Source organism: Nelumbo nucifera, chromosome 8 (assembly GCF_055504915.1).
Source record: "Nelumbo nucifera cultivar China Antique chromosome 8, China Antique-T2T, whole genome shotgun sequence".
In the NCBI taxonomy this organism is placed as follows: Eukaryota; Viridiplantae; Streptophyta; class Magnoliopsida; order Proteales; family Nelumbonaceae; genus Nelumbo; species Nelumbo nucifera.
The window spans coordinates 54,146,435-54,155,509 of record NC_142656.1 but is presented as its reverse complement, the minus strand read 5'-3'; the positions used below and the strand labels follow the sequence as shown (position 1 = coordinate 54,155,509).

At 36.2% G+C, this 9,075-nt stretch overlaps 1 long non-coding RNA gene across 1 annotated transcript; it reads left to right on the top strand.

Moving 5' to 3' along the window:
• Window positions 1–298: 298 nt before the first annotated feature.
• On the top strand, window positions 299–3,371 carry LOC104601622 (uncharacterized). Its single transcript, XR_735923.3, has 2 exons — window positions 299–878; window positions 1,046–3,371. It is a non-coding gene; the product is annotated as an uncharacterized LOC104601622 (long non-coding RNA).
• Window positions 3,372–9,075: the final 5,704 nt, after the last annotated feature.

Genomic DNA, 9,075 nt, shown 5'->3' with positions numbered 1-9,075 from the left:
TAAATATATATAAATATATATACGATTCTATGTCTTACTTTGCTAGCAATAATAATTTGTTAGATTATTAAATTATTAACTAATTAAATAATTTAGTAAAATAAGTAAATAAATAAATAAAACTTTGTGTTATCAATACAAGATTGGTAAAAGTTATCTCAAATTATTTAGTTAAGGGAAAATTCTTGATCAATACAATATACTTTGACGAGTGAAAATTTGGTCCCTGAAATTTAAAATGTGATAATCCAGTACTCAAATTTTCGAAATACAACAATGTAATACCTGCCGTTAATAGACTGTTAATTATGCATATCACGTGAACTCATGTGGGATTTAAGACTTTTAATAATATCAAAAGTACCCTTCAAAATAAAACACAGACACAAATGCGATCTTTTCACCCACTCATTGGATGGTTGGAATTGCTCCATATCATTTTTGTTTTCTTTTTTTTTATATTCTAATGAGAAATGTGTTGATTATTACAATACAACTACTAAAGAAGAAGAAAGAAAGGGAGAAAAAAACAGGAACCCAGAAAAGTAAGTTCTTCGTGTGCACGATGCATACATTACAACTAAATAAGCAGTCTTAACTCAAGTCTTCATACGCATTCCTGTTTTCTTTCTGCAAAAGTTGTATAAAATACGAGAGGAAAGAAAGGGAGGAAAAAGCAGCGAGCCTCAAATTTCTCTGGATTTCCCCCTAGAGAGGAGCCATCGGAGCTGTTTGCTGGTGATGGTGGGCGATGATCAATCATCTATTGCAATGGCGAGTAGAGATAGGGATCGAGAGCTTCTCATACCAGTTGCCGATGATGCCTCTTCCAAAGCTTCTTTGTCATCTGTTGCATCGTCTCATCATTTTGTACAGAGGTCAGCTATTTCTCTCCCTTCCTAGCAATTCCTTTTGTTACTGGATTTGTCTTGCTGATTTGGTGGTGACTCATGCTAACTTTTTCCCCCTTGAGTTTGATTTATTCTTTTTGGGACCTTATTACTTGATTCAGTTTGTTTTTAGAAACCCATTTGCCTTTTTTTAGGTTTTTGCTCCTGATAATGAGACGCGCCTTATTTTTCGAATGGGTTTCCGTAGAAACCTCTGTTTAGTTCTAGAGTTCTGTTGATAGTGGGAGAAGGAGATGATTTGGTTTTCCTTGCATACGCATTCTCTCTCCTCTCCAAGAAGTCAGAGCTGGGAAGATTGGTAACCAGTACCAGAAAGAATCTAAACGTATTCTTGTTTAGTTTGCTATTTGATTGATTATCTCTGAGAGGGAAAAATTAAAAAGAATGAAAAATTTAATGGTTGGTTCTGATTTTAGCACATGGTTGATAAAGAAAATTAGATGATAATTTGAAGGGCATTTGTGTCTTTTCACATGTTACTTAATAGCTAGTTAACGACAAGTAGGGGTGTAAACGGATCGAATTCGACTAGGATAAGACAATATCCAAATTTGAATCCGATTAGAAAATTCGATTCGATATTTGATGGATATTGAAAATTATTATCCGAATTTAAATTTGATTAAATATTTGAATATTCGATTCAATTCAATTTTGATTAATTAATTATTTTAAATAATTAATATATATATATATAAAATAAATATTTATTAATATAAATTATTTAGATAACTTAATTATTATATATAAATTATATAAAATATTTTATATAAGAATTAAATAATCGGTCAAATTGGGACATTTACCGAATCGAATCAGGTCATATCTGAATTCGAATCCAATTAAATATTCGGTATGAATAGGATATCCGAATTCGATCGTTAGATATTCGGATTATTCGAGTTTGATTCGATTATGTTGAATACCGTTTACACCCCTAACGACAGATACTAGATTGTCGCATTTCAAAAGTTAGGGTATTGGATTGTTGCATTTTAAAGTTCGGGGACCAAATTGTCACTCGAGCCAAAGTATAGGGTATAGATTGGGAATTTTCTCTTTAATTAATTAATTTATTATTGTTAATGGGTTGGGCTAAACTACTGGGCTACCGAGCCCATGAACAAGCTTAGCCCGGTTTATGGCCCAGCCTAGCCTAAGACTTGGCCCGCAGACCAGCCCAACCCGTGGCATGGCATGGGCCCCGTATGGGCTCGGGTTAAAATAAAATTTTAAGATCTTTAATTTTTTTGTCTATTTTTTTAATTTATGTTAAAATTTTCATTATTTTTTCAAAATTTTTAAAAAACATGGCTTAACCCAGTTCGTGGCCTAGCTTGGCCTAAGACTTAGCCTATGGACCGGCCTGGCCCATGGCACAACATGTGCCCGGGCCGTATATTATATACAATAATTATACAATATATTAATACATATAACTTTATAATCAATTTTATTATTGCATATATAAACAATTTTACACATCAAAATTCATATAAAATAAAATGTTAAGATCTTTTTAAATTTTCTGTCTACTTATTTTAATTTATGTTAAAACTTCCATTATATTTTGCAAAATTTTTAAAAACACATGGGTTAGCCCAGTTTGTGGCCTGGCCTGGCCTAAGACTTGGCCTGTACCATGGCATGGGCTTGTGTGGACTCGGACCGACCCCTAAAGTATCCTAGTGGTGGGAAGCACGACTTGTACGGCATGGCCTAATATGACTCGATTGTAAATAAAATGAGAGATAAAGTCAATTTTTAACAATTATGAAAAATGTAGAAGTTTAGTGGCATCAAAGTAAATAGTTAGTAGTAGCACCATTATAAATAATTACATGTTTAGTACCAAATATGAAAGAGGAAAAGGAGAAAAGATAAGTTATGATTTTTTTTTTGTTTCGATTGTAAATAAAATGAGAGATAAAGTCAATTTTTAACAATTATGAAAAATGTAGAAGTTTAGTGGCATCATTGTAAATAGTTAGTAGTGGCACCATTATAAATAATTACATGTTTAGTATCAAATATGAAAGAGGAAAAGGAGAAAAGATAAGTTATGATTTTTTTTTGTTTTATTTAATGACATCATTGTAATTAATTAAATTTGTAGCGGTAATGGTTAAAAGCATGAAAAGGGAAAAATTATAAGATTATAAGATTTCATGTAGGTTATATAAAAAAAGATTCCATTTGGCAAATGTACAACAATCCAGACTTGTGCTTTTAGGTTATATATATAGATTATAATTTTTAGGCCATGTTTGGGAGTACTTAAAAAGTAGTGTTTATTTGAACTAAGTGTTTATCTGGGTTGGGACTATTACCATTAAGCACTTATTGGTGTTTAGAAAATAAGTCCGAAATAAGTGCTTATTTTAAAAATAATGGTTTTTTTTAAGCCCTAATTTTTTTCTTCCAAAATTATCCCTAGGTGAATTTTATAAAAGTGTTTTTTTTTAAATGCTTTCGTAAAAGTGTTTTTTATAAAATTGATTTTATTATAGTGCCTTAATAAAGTACTTTTATAAAAGTGCTTTCATAAAAGTGTGGATTTGGTACATTAGGTAGGTAATCCTAGCAAAAATGTGGATTTGGACTTTTAGTCGTCTTACCACCTATCTTTGGAATTATTAGTGTTACCCTAAAATACCAAAAAAAAAAAAGATTTTAGGCAAATTGCTGAAACCTTCCCTAAAATTTTTGACAGTTGCTGATCTATGCCCTGCTTTTTTTTTTTTTTTCTAATGGTAGTCAACTCCCTTGAAGTTTCTAACACCCTTTCTCTTATAATTATAATAGAAAATGTTGATGCCTAGGTCTCAATTTTTTTAGGGATAAGTAGACTGCTCCACCTCAGAATTCTAAATTAAACTGCAGGCATATAACAATTCAAAATTATAAACACCTCTCCACCTATAACACCCATACTCGTTCGTGAATTGGCATCAATTCCAATCTGGCACCTACTCCCTAAAGGAAGGGTTAGGATCCATCATATGGATGTTCGAATCATGCTAGATGGTTGGGCAAATTTTCAAAATTTTCCTAATCTTTTTGGGAATCGAATTCCCTATGTTTTGGAAAACTGCATTTTTCAAGATCGATCTTGCACTGAATCGGACTATATTTGATACCAACCAAAGAGGGAGATGTATACCTAATACAGATGACACAAACACATATCCCAAGGTGAAAGTTCACGCCCAAATCAGACGTAAGACCAGCCTTCATTGAAGATGGCGCAGCATATTTTTAAAGTCGGTTCAGCAACGCAATTTTTAGCAAAACTACAATCCAACTACTTAGATTGAACTGGGGAGGTGAGCACAAAATTCCTCTGAATTTTTTTTTTTTGCAAAAATTAAAAGAACACTTATCTATATCAGTCCGGGAGACAAAAGGGTGCAGAGAGAACTAGAAACTGCAAAATATGAAACTGTCTTGGACTGGTCCGCCCCCTCTCTTTTATAATCTCTTATGAAACTATTTCCTAATCTAATTAGGAAATCATCCAAATCTAAATTGGATCTGGACTCTAATTAGAGATAGACCTTATCTTCTTATAAGATTAGATCCTCTATACCTAGATCCAAACCCGGATTCTCCCCATGTCACACGACAACTTAAGATGTCATGTGACAACTTAATTAATCACATTAATTATGGGCCTTAGGCCCATCATCTATAAGGCTCACGACCCAAAGGTGTTGCATGGCCAAGTTAGGCTTGATTTGTATGGCGTGGAACCCCATCATAACCTCACATAAGTCCACATGAAATTAGCCCAGCCTTTGGGAAAAGGCCTGGCCGAATTCACTGCTAAATGCAGTGAACCCTTGAACACATCACCATGGGCTCAAAAACGGGCCCAACATTTACACTTAAATGATCATTGAATTCAGCCATCCTATGAAGACCCAAGGATAATGAACTTAAGTAACCTAGGGTCTTTAGCTAACAAGAACAGTTGTTCAACATGTGTAATATAATTAGCTAATTATTATCTCATTTTTTCTTAAAATTGTTTAAAATTACCCAAAAAACTTCTCAAGCTGTGTCATGCGAGAGGCAAGCTTCTCAAGCCTTGTTGTAGAGGCCACTATCAGACATTGTCTACATGTTTCAAGTTTTGTCGATCCTTCCACAACTGGTTGCAGGTTGGGTTTCTACCTAGCCCGCTCAAAGAAAACAATGATGTAAGCAACACTGAATAATAAGAATTTGTATTTGCATCCTAAAATGCACTAGGGGAATTCTCCTTAGACGGGCAGCAAAGAGGCAAGGTTATGAAGCAGGTTATTGGTATTTTTGGAAGATGAAGAAACAGAATCCGATTCTAGTCGGAGAGGCAGAGTTAGACACAATGGCGAGGGAACTATTACAGAAGATGGAGAGGGAGGTGGGTTATGGGCCACTTAGTAAGTGTTCTCAATTAAGGTCAATCATGGCATCGGTTAAGGCTCAGTTTGGAAGGAGCACAAATACATATATAGAGTGCAAAACCTTGTATTTTGTATTATTTTATATGTATTTGCACGGTCCATATTTGTATTTGTATTCCTTCTAAACTAAGCATAAGTAACAACATTGAATTGCATGAATCCAACTGGCCCCTAATCCCAAGTCCCAACCTTCTCGGACAAAAAGACGAGCTCTCTCTCTCTCTCTCTCTCTCTCTCCATATAATCTTGATTAATCACATTTAGCAGTTTCTTGTTAAGAATCAGTGTACCATTTCTCAATATCATCCTACACAGAGAACATAGTGCAGGCATACTGCATAAGAGCAAGAAAATTCATCAAATCAAATGGTAGCAAGACCAGCATGACCCATTATCCACCACCATTCTACTAATAGATAAAAATAAGAAAAGAACGAATAAATGAAAATAGAATTCCGCCCAAAGGAGAGAGAGAGAGAGAGAGAGAGAGAGAACAATAGAAACATAGCAAGAGAGCGCAGCGTGAACACTTCGGCCATGGCAGATCCGCCGACGTTAACTCCATTCGACAGTTGTAAAGCAACCTTTTTGGATAATCAACCATAGCAAATAGCAATTTATAGAAAAAAAAAAAAAAAACAAAACAAAACAAAACGAAACTCCTGTTTCAAGCTCAAGAAGAAAGAGAAGAAGAAGAAAATCTCCCACCTTATGCAACTTCAGGCGCAAGGCAAAAGGTGTACGTCTCTGGGCCTACACCCATCACGTCCACTGCAAGGCTACCGAGGCCAAGCGATTTTTGAGCAACTTGCCTTGAGGCACACCTCACGCCTCTAAAACCATGGTCAACAATGCAGATTTGCAAAGGAAAAGTATAATAAACTTATGAAACAATTCCAATAATGCTTGTATCCTCTGATTGGCTAGTGATGGGAACCCCCACAAGATGTGGCTAGCTTATTCAACTCTAATTCTATGCGGCTACAGAAAAAAAAAAAAAAAAAAAAGGATGAAATGCTTATGGAAGGTAACAAGAGCAGCTGTAGTTTGGACCATCTGGGAAGTAATTGAAACCCAGAGCAGGTCAAGAGAGGAAGTAATTGAAACAATCAGAATCAGATCTGCATACTGGGTAAAAACTATTGACATATTCAAATATATCTCAATAAATGATATAATGAGAAAATAGAAGGAAGTGACTCAGATGGGAACACAAAGAGATTACTAAGATGGACTGCAAACCTCAAGAACCACATAAATTGAAGCTGAACTTTGAAACCCAGAGCAGGTCAAGAGAGGAAGTAATTGAAACAATCAGAATCAGATCTGCATACTGGGTAAAAACTATTGACATATTCAAAGATATCTCAATAAATGATATAATGAGAAAATAGAAGGAAGTGACTCAGATGGGAACACAAAGAGATTGCTAAGATGGACTGGAAACCTCAAGAACCACATAAATTGAAGCTGAACTTTGATGGCAGCTCCATTGGAAACCCTGGGAAAGCAGGAATAGGAGTATTCCGGAATCACAATGGGGAAATTGTGGCCTTGTACTCAGGACCAATTGGGTATGGAGACTCGGTTCAAGCAGAGACAATGGCACTCCTACAAGGCCTGAAAGTAGAAGAACAATTAGAAGCTAGAGATTTGGAGGGGGGGACTCACTTCTGGTTATTGCTTGGGCTAAGCAAGTAAACTCAGCACCATGGAAGTATAAAATTGCATTCAGGGAGATCAATTCTCTTACTAAAAGATTTAACTCCACTTTTGGATGGGTTAAAAGGACAGGGAATGGACTGGTAGCAAAACAGGGAGTTCATAAACCTACTCTATTTTGGGCTAAACTGTAGCTGGCTGTATCACAGCAGTGGGAGGTTGATCTACATAATCTGGGTTTATTTGTGTGAGCGTCGAAAAACGGCTCACTTGCCACTTGAGCTAGAAATGGAATCTTTGTGTGATGAAGGGGAAAATAAAGGCAGTTTTGGGTGAAACTTCTCCGAGTGGGGTTTTTGGGTAGTCTGAGATAATTCATAAAATCAGATTGAGCCAACTGGGCCCGGATCGGGCAGACCTAGAATCCAGTCAATCCAGAGCCTCGAAATGGAATCTTTGTGGGGTCGAGGGTAAGTGAAGGTGTTTTGGGCTGGAATTTCGTATGTAGGGGTTTTTTGGTATTCTGGGGTGATTGGAAAAGTTTGATTGGTCTACATGTGTTCGGATCGAGTGGATATGGGTTATGGGTGTGAGAATGTTCAAAATAGTATCTTTGTTTGATGGATGGATGAATGAAGGAATCTTGAGTTCAAATTTCATGAGTACGGGTTTTGGATGTTCCGGGTCTAATGGTTGTGTCTGATCTAATAGTTAAGGTGCAAGTGAGGGTCAATCGGGACCATCAAATAGGTATCGGGTAGGTTTAACGGTGGATCTGAAGGCTCTCGGGGTGAAATTTGGGTTTTCTGGGTTTTTGGGTGTTTCGGAGAGGTCAGAAGGGTCTAATCGGGTGTTTGGGGTGAATTGGAGGTTCAGGGGCAGACCGAGCAAAAATCGGGTACTGACACAGCTGCCCCTCTTAGCACACAGCTATTTTTGCGAAGGACAAGCTTGGAAGAGGGGCAAGACGAGGAAGGAGAATTGCGGTAAGGAAAGGCAAAGAAGAAGAGGAATTCCCGTGCAGCACCCTTTCATTACGTTCCGACCATTTTATTCTTGGCAAAGCGACCTTTCCTGGGTATCAAGAACCTTCGGAATCAAGGTATATTTGCCTTGAAAGAAAACAATTGATAATAGAAAAACTATTTGGAGAAAAGACCCCTCCTTGCGGAATCAGGGATACGTCTGCAAAAACTAGATTTGACTAAACCTACAAGAAACTGTATCTGGATAAATCTGCGAAAACTGGATTAAAGTAAATCTGTGAAATTTGGATCTAGGATAAAACTATGAGAACTGGACTTACTCTGGATTTGGGAAAAATCTGGATTAAAGTACATCTGGATCTATGAAAACTGGATTAAAGTAAATCTGTGAAATCTGGATCTGGGAAAAATCTGCGAAAACTGGATTAAAGTAAATCTTCAAAATCTGGATCTGGGAAATCTGCTTTTCTGGGCTAAAAGTACATCTGTGAAATCTGGACCTGGGAAAGCTGGATTAAAGTAAATCTGTGAAATCCAGATATGGGAAATCTATGAAAAACTGGATCAGAGTAAATCTAGGAAATCTGGATCTGGGAAAACAATTGCGAAAACTGGATTAAAGTAAATCTTCGAAATTTGGATCTGCGAAATCTGTTTTTCTGGGCTAAAAGTACATCTGTGAAATATGGATCTGGGAAAGCTAGATTAAAGTAAATCTGCGAAATCCATATATGGGAAATCTGTGAAAAATTGGATCAGAGTAAAACTGGGAAATTTGGATATGGGAAAACAATTACGAAAACGGGATTAAAGTAAATCTGGGAAATCTAGATCTAGGAAAACTGGATTAAAGTAAATCTGTGAAATCTGGATCTAGGAAAAATCTGCTAAAACTGGATTAAAGTAAATCTGCAAAATCTGGATCTAGGAAATCTGTGAAATCTGGGCTAAAAGTACATCTATGAAATATGGATCTGGGAAAGCTGGATTAAAGTAAATCTGCGAAATCCGAACCTGGGAAATCTATGAAAAACTGGATCTAAGTAAATCTGGGAAATTTGGATCTGG